This window comes from Chenopodium quinoa, unplaced genomic scaffold, assembly GCF_001683475.1.
Source record: "Chenopodium quinoa cultivar QQ74 unplaced genomic scaffold, ASM168347v1, whole genome shotgun sequence".
Lineage (NCBI taxonomy): Eukaryota > Viridiplantae > Streptophyta > Magnoliopsida > Caryophyllales > Amaranthaceae > Chenopodium > Chenopodium quinoa.
This window is the reverse complement of record NW_018745410.1, coordinates 6,592,931-6,606,839: the sequence shown is the minus strand read 5'-3', so window position 1 is coordinate 6,606,839 and position 13,909 is coordinate 6,592,931.

The following is a 13,909-nucleotide window of genomic DNA, read 5'->3' as shown; positions in this document are numbered from 1 at the left end:
GGAGAGAATAGAGCCCCAAGCGTTTCTCCTCTACTTGGTCCACGGTATTCGAATGAGTAGTCCACAAATACTAGATTGGTTGAGTGTGAAGGGAAGACCCACGATAACCACCTTTAACGGACAATCGACCACCACACGAACTACCACGACCACAAAACACCACCGGCGCCGAGGAGGAGGGGAGAGTCGTGAGAGAGAGTGAGAGATTTGAGAGGGTTGGCTTCATGTTTGCTAATTCGGGTTTGATCAAACTGATCACTGAAATCAATCTATGTAAACCCTAAGCACTTATTCTATTTATAATCTCATTATAATTATAATAAGTCATGAAGCCCAAAACCCTCCTTATTCTTCCATGTAACACCCTAGAAATTTCTTTCCTTTAAATACCTATCTTACTCTTTAAAAATACGATTTAGGAATATCTAAGACATTACCGCCACTGTAAAAATGGCTAAGGCAACTATCAAAGATACACAAAGAAAGACTTAAAGTCAAAACCGTTCAAAACAAGTCAACTAAGAAGTCAACCAAACGAAAGTAAAGTTTAAAACCAAAGCAAACGAAGTCGAATAAAATCAACTTATAACTTGGAACCATTAAAGGACCTTATTCAAAACCGATCCAAAACCAAAACTTTGCGTTAGTCCACATATAAAATAACACCATGAATAGTCAATGCATAAAACACATCGTAATCTAATGGAAACTAGCATGATTCGCTCTTCACTCATGCCCCGTCATGAATATGCTTCAATACCTGAAAAGCTTATCTCTACTTGTTTCCACTACTCTTCATTAAAAATGGGTCATCATAGGGCCAAGATAAATACATGGCTAAAACACACAAACACACACAATCAGCAAAGCTGAGTACATAAGCGTAATTAAACACACCACCATGCTTTATTTCACCTATCAACACACACTTACCTCCTGTGAACAAGCACACACAACATTCAACAAGACTTTTAACTAGACACTAAATAATTTATTTAGCGTTGATTAAGCATCGAAGGGGTTTCCAACTCTACCTCCCCTAAATAAATTGAGGTTAACTGACACGGGAGCTAACCGTGCCAGCGACAAAACCACACATAGGTGGCGGAATTCCTGCGCATAATAATAAATAAAAAGGAATGTACAACGTCCTGTACTCCATTAGAAGTTATGGTTAAATATAAAACCCCATAACTCCCCCCGTATGTTCATACTCAAGGTATATATGTTCCAAGAGTTTTGGTGCGTAATCTCTTTCACTTTACGTTATTTACATATAATTGGACTTGGTGATGACTCTCAAAGCATAATAATTCAATCAACAATAATTATTCAATCAACAAACATACCAATTTAATTCTTGAATATTTAGTGACCACATAATATTTAATGTTGAACCCTTTTTAATTCTACCTCAGTGTCAAAGACACCTTAAACGCATAAAGCGCGAAAAATCCTATCCCTCGGTGTTAAAAACACCTTAAGTTCACAAAGGCACCAACATACAATTTATTCCTCGTGTACATAGACACTTATATATTGCTCCTTCCTCATGCTTAAAGCATCAATAAAAATTACATGAACCATAATAAAATTCTTTTCCAATATTCCAAGCCAAACTAAACATGTAGTTTAATTAAACATGCACTCCAACATGCTATAAATAAAATTGTAGTCCATATAATCATGACAAAATATAATTTTTCAATCCATAAACCATCACAAATAAATCATGCTTCACAATTCAATCACCAACACCAAGAATTCACAAATTCAATCATAGACCTTAGCATGATACTACTTGTAATTGATTTAAATCAAGCCTAGAATGATACTACATCACCAAAATATGCTAAGTACGCGTACGTACCTTGAGTACGATCTTAAAATCGCCACGACTAATTGAAATTGCTTACTTCAAAGTCTCCTACACATTAAAATCATAGTAGAGTATTAAAATCCACTATAAACAAATTTCTAGCAATATATACTATTATAAAACCCCTCATAATTTAATTAAAATAAGCTGAAATTATATTTAAAACACCATACTTAAGTCCCAATTAATGGGTAATTGAAATTTCTTCAAGAAACATAATATTAAGTGCTCTACATAAAATTCCAACACTTTATTTTAATTTAAAAATTGATGTAAATTAGTCTTAAAACACTTTAATCAACGATCTGAACCATAATACATCATATTCTTTCAATTATTCATAAATCAAGAACCTAGGGTTTCAAAAATTGGGGCTTTTTAATTAAAAACATAATCTGAAAATTAATCAAAATAATACTTATAATCAAACATCAAAATTAAATCCCAAAACTCATGATTTACAATTAGATTTAGGCATAGATTAAATTAGAACATTAAAGATTAGATTTTTAAGTTTTTTTTTCCGAAAGAGGTGGCTGCAGACAGCAGGGGGCGCCACTGCCGGCTGTTGCCAACGCTGGTGGTCGTCGTTGCTGCCAGCTAGGTGGCTGGTGGTCGGCGGCCCCGGCTAGTGGTGGTTGCCGACGGCGGTGGTGGTCCGAAACAAAAAGGGGAAGGGGGAGAAGGAAAATAAAGAAGAAAAGAAGGAGAAAGGGGAGAGAAGTTTACCTTGGGTTTTCTCCACTCTGGGCAAAGTTGATTTGCCTCATTAGAAGGATATTTATACCCCTTCTCTACCACCCCTTTTTCCCTAAACTTTCCTCTTTTAGTTTTTCCTAATCCCTTCCCTAATAAAACTTGTTAAAATCATATTTTCCTAAAATAAAACCCCAACTTTTATAAAATAAATAATTAAACAAACTTTCCTTTAATAAAAATATTTCCAAACTTACATAGGATAAATAATTAAAATACAATAATTAAAATATTAAATTTATTTAAATACCTTTATAAAATACATATTTTAAATAAAATACGTATAAAAATAGGGGGTATTACATTCCATATGGGCGGCCACCTAGAGTGATAAGGGTCATGATGGGCCTCGTCCTCTAAAGTTCAATCTAAGCCCTTTGTGTGACCTTATAGGATCCGTCTAATTAGGCTTTGGCCTATTTTACTAGCCTAAAGATCGTTAATACCTCTATCTATGATATAACAACGACCCAAATGTACAAACTTAATTATTTCCATAATTTGACCCATTTATATATCTAGTAATTGCACATGATGAAGACATAATTCCTTCAATAATCCTAAAGGGCACAATTTCCCACCCTTATAAATACCCCAATCATTTATGATGGGAGGGGTGGATTGAGACATAACAGCAAATAGAGCATTAAATAGCTCCAACTTCTCTATGCTTTCTCTCTCTAGCCTTTCAGATTTTAGGTTACTAATTTAATCGACGCCGGCGAATATTTCGTCACAAGAATATTCGTGTTTTGCAGGTGTCCAAGTCTCGTTGTCGGCAGAAGCATGACCAGTATCCCAAGGGATTCCAAAACAACCCCGAAACACAATGCACGATTGTTAAATATTTATAACGACAACAAATTTGACAAAAAATAATGGTACAATATAAAAATTATAATTAGATTTATCAAAAATTAAAAAGTATAAAATATATTTTAAAAAAATAGAAATATGCGAAAGATTATAATTAAACACAAGTAATATTTATTACTCGTATGAGTTATTTGATATTTAGGGAAGTTTATTTTAGATTTTGTATAAATTAAGAGTCATAATTTAAGTACAATTGTACATACCTTTTTTTTTTACGCAACAATGAATTTTTATTATATTAAGCAAGTAATTTTAGAGGGAAAACTTTTAATAATATACTGACAATTGTCTCCCTGTTATGAAAATATCTAAATGTGGATGACTATTAACCCATGTACTATCTAGAATACTCTAGAGTTGGGTATTTGGTCTTATCCGTTGATGGAACCCTAGGTAATGTACATGTATATATATCCCGTACTAGATGGAATGTGAAATATAACGTAATAATCTTCCTTCGTCTCTCTATATTTTCTCTTCCATATTTAACACGTTATCACCATACTCTAAACAAAACTATTACATTGATCACTCCGTAAGTATAGTAGCCAAGAAAAAAATTCCAAAATGAAAAATGTCTAACCTTGCTAAGTGACAGGGTAAAGTCGTATCCCCATAATCAAAAGTAATTCCTAAATCCTCTAACTAATGTAGATATGGAAGTAGGGTCAAATGCACAGAGAAACGAGTCTTTCTATTCCTAATTAATTAAAGTAATCTAAATTATAAAGTAACCAATATATAAATTTGGATATAAAACTAAACTACGGAGATTAAGAATAAGGAGAAAACAATGAATAAAAGGCCTAGGGCATAGGTTCACCAATAAATAATATTCTAGGGTAAAACATAATAATCAATCATCAATGCTTACATTAATCAGATCATAAAGGGCTTTCGCTACGTATTACAATCACACAATTAATTTACCGGTATTAAATCTCATCTCTCGAATCTCGACTTAACCATTTATAAATTAACCTGCCTATTGAAACTAGACCTAAACTTCAATTCTCATCTGTCGAATCTCGAATCAATATTGTTAAACTCATGCATAAAAGATCTGCGCAAATCTAGTCACAGAGCATTAAATCAATCAATAGGAAATTAATCTAGTATTGATAATCAACAACAATAAATTAACCCTTCATATTATTTATGGATCCCCACAAACCCTAGAAATAAAACTACTCACACATAATTAAATCTAAACAAATCAAAGTAATAAAACAAAACATGATCAAAGGAATAAAATAAATAACTAAGATTAAGAGAAGAGAAATCGTTACCAAATAAATCTGGAATTAAGAATAAAGTTGAGAACAAAGTATTAGAGAGAGAAACTAATCTAAAAGCTAAATAGAGAGAGAAAATCTAAGAAAGAATTAAGAGACAGTAAAAGAAAATACTAAACTCGCTTAACGGAAAAGTATTTATACTCAGCAAGAATCCTAAACTAAAACAAACTTAAACGACGCTAATCGTCTCTTAATAATAACACGCGCCCGATTTTCTCCATCAGGTGCATTTCTCGCGCCCGACCGGGCGCAACTTTGGGCGCCAGCCTTGCTTCCCTCGCTCGGCCGGGCGCGCCTCCGAGCGCCAGCCTCTTTAGCCGGGCGACACTCTTGGGCCACTATTTGGACTTCGATTGGGCTTCAATTCTTCGAGCCAATCTGGATTTCCTCTTCGGGTCTTGAATACTTGGTCCAAATGCCCCGGTATCACATATACCGAGCCCTTAATCACCGGTTCGATGGCTCTAACCGGCCCTGGGCTATAAAAACTGATCGTGCTTCTTCAATGCTTGTAGTTGCTCCATAATATCTCGGGAAAATGCTCCAAAAGTGCAAATCCCTACAAAAGTTAACCAAATCTACGAAAACACTAGAAAACACCAATTTGTAATAAAAGTGGCTCTAGAGAGCCAAAAACACTACTAATTATGACTAAGGGATGGGGGTAAAATACTATATAAATTGGACATATCAAACTTCCCAAGCCAAACCTTTGCTTGTCCCTAAGCAAAGATCTCATCAATGAATAAATAAATACGCTTCACCCCATAAAGAAAATCAAGCACAAACAATTCAAGGTAAATCCAATAAACATGCTTCAAAGTCAATCAATCAAATCCATCCAATTACCCCTCCTCCCTAACAATTCTCAAATAGAGAAAACCACAAGAGCATATAGAATTCAAGACTAGTGCTCACACACTCAACTCTCATTTATGTGGCGAGTAAAAGATGTACTTGATCGCTCTCCATCCAACATCTTTATGTGAACAATTCCCTCCCAACTCACACTCTCGTGTGTTTAAAGCAATGAACTCTCAACCTACTAGTCAACTCGAAATATGTCAAATCATAACTTGCATCGATAAACAACACTTTCACATTCCAACTCTATGCACAAAGGTCGGAAGGTCTTTAAAACTTGTAATGTAAGGCTAGGGTAAGAGGGTAGGAATCATTTGGGAACAAGTGAGATAAAAACTATGCTTAAGGGAGCAAATCCTAGTAAAACCCATGATCAAAATAAATAATGACCAACATCTCCTACATAACTCAACTCTAACAAAAATCCACCAAATACAACTCCAAATAATATAAACAATCTCAACTCTTACAATTTCACTCATAAGATATAATAATAAGGAACTGGAGTGAATAAACAAACTTTATTTTCCATACTTGAATTTTTTTTTTCATTGAAGCTCAATTTTTCCTTCCTTTTGATCAACCTCCAACTACAACATTTGAACATTGAACACTTTTTTTTTCTATTGAAGTTCACTCATTTTTCTTTTCTTTTTTTTTCTTTATTCTAGAACTTCTCTTTTTTTTCATAACATCATGCTTTATTTTTTTCAAGAAAATATTACTTTCAAACTCATCAAAAATAAACACAATCAAGAATAAAATAACCTCTCAAAACCCACCCAAATTGTGCAAATAATAAGCACACTACAAATACCCTCACTTCACTCACTAATAGCTCCCCCAAGCCAAGCTTGGGACTAGTAACCAATGGGGCAAAGTAGGCTTATAATGTGGCTAATAAACAACATAAAGTCAAGGCAACAACATGGGTAGCAAGAAGGGAACAAATGTATCTACAATCATCTGAAGGCCACCTAAAAGAATGAACGCCTTCGTCCTCCACAATGTGCATAATAATGAGTCATACAAACATTACTTATAGTTGCAAATCAATACTTAAATTCATTGACATACCAGGAACTAACACACATTCCTAATCAAATAAACTAGTCAAGCACTATATTCACAAGTAGTTGGGCAAAATTGACTCATGTTAAGGTTTCAAGGCAATCAAACATCAAATTATGATCAACAAATCCACAATGCTTATCATCATATACCAAGAATCAAAACAAATTTTCTCAAGTATGGGGCACAGGGAAGCATGATTTATAATTCATTGGAACGTATTTTTGGATTTTTTTAATTTTCAACTTTTTTGTATTTTTTAATATATAAGAAAGCAATAAAACTAAACTAGTAAGAAATAAATCTAAACTAGGAAAACACACCAAAAATAAAAGAAAAGAGAGAAAGAAAGATACCAAATCCAAAATCTCCCCCAAGTCAGAATCAGACAATGTCCTCATTGGCTCGGGAACTAGCCCATCATAGCTAGTCCTGATCATCTTCATCCATGGAGCCGAACCCTGCACCTCCATTGCCACCTGCACCAGAAGAGCTACCACCAAAATAATCAGCATGAAAACTCCCCCCCACCCCGCCGGTCCCCCAAAAGGAATGTCCTGGCCGTACCCACGGAAGGCAGTATAGTCAGTATAAATGCCATGGGCAGTGGGATCCCTATCATATCCCTGGGGTGGAGGTTGAAACCAGTCAGGGTAAATAACATCGTCAGGAATGTTGCCCCTTCCGACGAGCATAATCATCGTACATAGGGTAGAGAGCTTTACTCGGGTTCCTCTCTAGGTACCCTAACCTCTGGTCTATGGAGCCTACCATCCTTCTAAGGTCAGTGTGAGAATGCTCAATACGGCCTAAAGCCTGAACTATACTCTGAAAATCCCAAACTGGGTCAGAGTCAACATGGGGGACGGAATGAGACATGCGAGGTGGAGAAAACGCCTCCTCGGGCTGAGGCTGGGGTGGTGGAACTAGTGGTGGTACTGGTGGTGCTTGCCCCCTAGCGTTGGCAACTAAAAGGTCATACGTGTAGGATGCTTTCCTGGGGGGAAAAGCGGTCAAGTCAGGACTAGGTAGGGAAAAGATGGGCAAAGGCTGCTCGGTCCAGTCCTAATACACCAGTGGGGTGTTTTCTCACTGTCCAGTCGTACCCACCCCAACTCCTCAAAATACCTAGCAGTCATATAGGTATCCGGTCCACAGTTGGTCAGTTGGTGGGGTCCACTCTCAAGAAAACCAGCCTTTTTCACTGCTATTCTAGTGATAAGGCCTCCTATACGAATGGGGGTGCGAGACTAGGTACTGGCTGTGGCATGTCTTCTCAAATGGTGGATGATGTACCTACCCATGCTCAGTTTCCCAAACCCATACACATAGTGTCCTATAACAGCTAGTTCGTTGGTTTGGGCGTTATGGGGCTCGTTCCTACCTAGAAAACACAAACCCGCAAATCTTTGCAAAATTTTTGGGATAGGGTGATGAATAAGTTTGGTACTAGCATGTTGGGGGTCGGGGGTAGGTAAACCAGTAAGAGCATGATAAATGTCACCCATTTTGTAATCAGCATGCCATTGGAATGATAATTCAGAATTTAATTCAAACAATGTACAAAATTCCACATATGTTAAACTAATATTTCTATTGTTCAACCTAAAATATAAATTCGGCCTATTTCTACTATTTACAACTTTCAAAGAAGACAAAAATTTCACAAGTTAATTCACGGTATGTAGGATAGTGCATATCAACGAATTTTCTCATTCCTATGTCATTCAAAAATCGTTAAACAGAATCATACAAACCATAAGTTTCTAAAGTAGGGTGGTGTAACCACCGTGAAGGAATTACCTCACGCCCGGCTAGGTGTTCTAGTCTTTCCTTTTGCTCTTGGCTAGCAATACGGATCGTTGGCCAGTAGGGGAGTTGTAAATCTGGATCATACTCCTCCCTCGAGCTAGAACTACTACCGAAAATAGATCGAGCCCTCTTTGAAGCCATAGTATAAAATGGGTATGAAAAATAATTTGAATGGAATTTGAAAATTTTTATATAAGATTGTAGAGGATGAAGAGAGGATTAAGAATATGTAAAAATATTTGGATTTAGGTGAGAAATGAAGAGAGAATCTTAGAGAGAAGGCAAAGGTTTTAAGGTTTTAGAGAGAGAAAGTTATGGAGGAAAAGAGAAATGAAGAAAGAAAGAAGAAGGAAGAAGAAGAAAAGGAAGTCGGGTGGCTCGCGCCCGGTCGGGCGAACCTGTCGCCCGATCGGGCAATCTGGATTTTTAAATTGCTATTCTTGCGCCCGATTGGGCGATCTAACGCCCAGATTTCTTCTTCTCTCGCGCCCGGTCGGGCGGCGTTTGCCCTATTGGGCGATCTAACACCCAAAAATTGTTTATCTCTCACGCCCGGTCGGGCGGATAAATATGTCCGTATACATCAAATCTCGCGCCCGGTCGGGTGAAAATTAAACCTTTTTTACACTTGCTCTCGCGCCCGGTCGGGCGAGCTTCGCCCGATCGGGCCCGAGGCTAATTGGACGAATTTTATTTATTTTCTTCAATTTTTTCCTAACTCTTTTCCTTCAAACCTGTACAAAAACTCATAAAACTCATTAAATTCCCTCATCTCTCCTCTTACAAGAAAAAGAAAGAAAAATTGGTCTAAAAAACATTAAAATACGGGTTGCCTCCCGCAAAGCGCTGGTTTATCTAGGTCCCGCACGACCCTCTTACCAAGTACAAGAACTAGGACCCTTGGCCTAACGCTTGGTCGGGTGGTTCCTCACCCATTCGAGCGTTGTTTAGGCTACGACGCGGCTTCCTGACATACCCTGTGGGACGCCAGTTCACTTTATCTGGTGGGTCCTCCTTGACTTGGATTGGGGGCTCTTCAATGCTATGCACTAAAGATCCTTCTTTGATCGAGGGTTGCTTCAAATTGTCATTGCATTTAGCACTTGCAACTCGATCTGGCGGAACACTCACCGTAGGCTCAATTTCCACAACTTGCTTGATTGATTCCACCTTTTTGTCCTCAAAACCAAGACCGACAGTGTAGAGGGCTCTTTCTATCGCATCAACTTCCTTCTGCAATTTGTCTATCTCATCTGAAAGGGATGCAACACAAGATACCGCCTCCAAGGGATCTTTTACAAGAGCTTGGGGCTTGTTAGAATAACTTTGAACCACATTAACACTAAAGCACTTCTCCTCTGTCATGGGGCTTTTAGGGGTATTATATAGATTAAAAATAATTTTATCGTCCCCTATTGATAGTGTTAATTTGCCACTTCTCACATCTATAGTTGCTCCTGCAGTGTTAAGGAATGGTCTACCCAAAATGATTGGAGTTTGCATATCCTCAGTCGTATCAAGAACAACAAAATCAGTAGGTATATAAAATTTACCTACTCTAACATGAACATCCTCTAAACACCTAAGGGGTATTTGAAAGAACGGTCGGCCATTTGTAGAGTAATATTAGTAGCTTTTAATTTACCCATATTTAACTTGCAACACACAGATAATGGCATGACACTAACGCTAGCATCCAAATCACACAATGCATTATCAATCATTAGATTTCCAATATGACAAGGGATAGAAAAGCTACCCGGATCTTTTAATTTAGGTGGAGATTTATTTTGAAGTATGGCACTACACTCTGCAGTGAAAGCTACTGTCTCTACCTCACTAATAGACCTTTTTCTTGTCAATATTTCCTTTATAAATTTAGCATATTCAGGAATTTGTGTGATTAGTTCAGTGAAGGGAACTGTTACCTTCAAATCTTTTACCATCTCCAGAAACTTACCAAACTGCTTGTCCAAGTTTGTCTTCAAGTGACGATTGGGGAATGGAAGTTTGATAACTAGCTTTGGAGCATTATTGCTCTTATCTGGAGTGGCCGCCTTCCCTGGAGTCGTATCCTGCAATATAGAATTAGATATATTAGTACTACTCTTTAGCTTTGCGGGCTATTAGCTACATTGTAAGGTTTAACGGAATCAAGATTAGCATTATTTAATAAAACAGGTTCATCGTCTCTGGGCATAGTCCCTTCATAGTTTGAACCACTCCTTAGAGTAATTTCATAGGCTTGATCCGTAGGCCTGGTCGGCTGTGCTGGCAGAACTCCCTGTTGGCAGGCTTGTAGAGTAGCGGAAAGTTGCGCAATTTGATTATCTACAATTTTATTATGTGCTAGAATTGAATCAATTTGGGCATCTCTACTCTCCATGTGCTTCTGCATATTAACCAGCATCGCTCTAATTTCTACCAAAGTAGGGTCGAAAGATGAGGAGGGTTGTTGTGGTTGGTTCTTCTGGCCAGCATTGGGATGGTAATATTTCTGTTGTTGTTGTTGTGGCGCTTGTGGTTCTTGTGGTGGTGGATTTTGAACATTAGTACTCCGGTAGGAAAGGTACGGATGATTTCGGTACCCAGGATTGTAGGTGTTGGGAGTATGGGTTGTTCTGCCTATAAGCTTGAAAGGCATTAACTTGCTCCACGGAACTCCTGCAATCTTGTTCCCAATGACCTAAAATTCCACAATTTTCACAGAAAGCCTCATTAGCATTATTATTAATTGCAGAAACATTAGCTACATTAGCAGTGCTAAGATTATCTAATTTCTGGCAGATAGAGGTTAATTGAGCTTGCAAAAAGGATACAAAGTCAACATTATGCTTCCCCTTGTTAGCAAAGCCTCTAGGATTCCCATATTGGGAATTATGTATCGCCATATCTTCAATAACCTGTCCTGCATCATCAACATTAAGATTCATAAACATCCCACTAGCTGTAGAATCTAAGATTATTCTAGATGAATTTCCAATGCCATTGTAAAAGGCTTGGATTAACTGCCATTGTGCCAAATTATGGTGGGGGCATTCTCTTTGTAGGTCCTTGAACCTCTCTCAAGCCTCATATAAAGTTTCATCGGCTTCTTGGGCAAAGTTCTGAATTGCACTCCGTAGTACGGCTGTTCTCTCTGCAGGATAATATTTGTTATAAAAATTCAAAACAAGAGTTTCCCAGTCAGTTATACCAAGTGCAGTTCTATTTAATCCATTAAACCATAATTTGACTTTTCCAGTTAAAGATAAAGGAAAGAGAATCTCCCTGATTTGGTCTTGTATGACCCCAGCTTGCCTGATGGTATTACAGTACTGACAATAGTCTGCGATATGAAGATTTGGGTCTTCATCCTTAGCTCCACTAAATTGCTTCCTTTCTATCATCGTTATAAATTGGGGTTTAATCTCAAACTATACCCCATCAAGAGCCGGAGTGGGAGTAAGGTGTGGAAAATATGTAAGCTTTGGTTGTGAGTAATCACTAAGCTTCTTTGGAGCCGTCATCTCTGATTATGGATCTGATGATACCTCTGAATCGCTATAATCAGTTGGAGGATCTCGGTGATTATTATTATCACCAGAATCCGCCAGAATTTGCTTGTAAAGGTTCTTCTGTCTATGGAAGGATCGTTCGATCTCGGGATCGAATGGGATGTAACCTGATCTGGAACACCTGGGCATAAAAAAAAAAAAACTAAAAGCAAATATGAGACCTGCCTCAAAGAACTAACGTTCTCTGAGACATAAAAAAAGAAATAACCTAGTTTACAAAAATAATCAGAAATAAAAATAAAACCGTTTCCCCGGCAACGACGCCAAATTTTGACAGGGTAAAGTCGTATCCCTTTAATCAAAAGTAATTCCTAAATCCTCTAACTAATGTAGATAGGGAAATAGGGTCGAATCCACAGATAAACGAGTCTTTATATTCCTAATTAATTAAAGTAATCTAAAATATAAAGTAACCAATATGTAAATTTGGATATAAAACTAAACTACGGAGATTAAGAATAAGGAGAAAACAATGAATAAAAGGCCTAGGGCATAGGTTCACCAATAAATAATATTCCAGGGTAAAACATAATAATCAATCATCAATTCTTACATTAATCAGATCATAAAGGGCTTTCGCTACATATTACAATCACACAATTAATTTACCGGTATTAAATCTCATCTCTCGAATCTCGACTTAACCATTTATAAATTAACCTGCCTATTGAAACTGGACCTAAACTTCAATTCTCCTATATCAAATCTCGAATCAATATTGTTAAACTCATGCATAAAAGATCTGCGCAAATCTAGTCACAAAACATTAAATCAATCAATAGGAAATTAATCTAGCATTGATAATCAACAACAATAAATTACCCCTTCATATTATTTATGGATCCCCACAAACCCTAGAAATAAAACTACTCACACATAATTAAATCTAAACAAATCAAAGTAATAAAACAAAACATGATCAAAGGAATAAAATAAATAACTAAGATTAAGAGAAGAGAAATCGTTACCAAATATATCCGGAATTAAGAATAAAGTTGAGAACAAAGTATCAGAGAGAGAAACTAATCTAAAAGCTAAGTAGAGAGAGAAAATCTAAGAAAGAATTAAGAGAGAATAAAAGAAGGTACTAAACTCACTTAACGGAAAAGTATTTATACTCAGCAAGAATCCTAAACTAAAACAAACTTAAACGACGCTAATCGTCTCTTAATAATAACACGCGCCCGATCGGGCGCGCCTATTCTCCATCAGGGGCCGGGCGACTTCAGGCGCCAGCCTTGCTTCCCTCGCCCGGCCGGGCGCACCTCCGGGCGCCAGCCTCTTTGGCCGGGCGACACTCTCGGGCCACTATTTGGACTTCGATTGGGCTTCAATTCTTTGGGCCAATCTGGATTTCCTCTGCGGGTCTTGAATACTTGGTCGAAATGCCCCGATATCACATATACCGAGCCCTTAATCACCGATTCGATGGCTCTAACCAACCCTGGGCTATAGAAACTGGTCGTGCTTCTCCAATGCTTGTAGTTGCTCCATAATATCTCGGGAAAATGCTCCAAAAGTGCAAATCCCTACAAAAGTCAACAAAATCTACGAAAACACTAGAAAACACCAATTAGTAATAAAAGTGGCTCTAGAGAGCCAAAAACACTACTAATTATGACCAAGAGACGAGGGTAAAATACTATATAAATTGGACATATCACCAAGCTTGAATTTGTGGCCCTTGATATTACCGGAAAGAATTATTTATCATGGGTGTTAGATGCTGAAATACACCTAAATGCTACTCCATCTGTCCCCAATTGTTTGCCCCAAACCATAAATCTACTTTATTA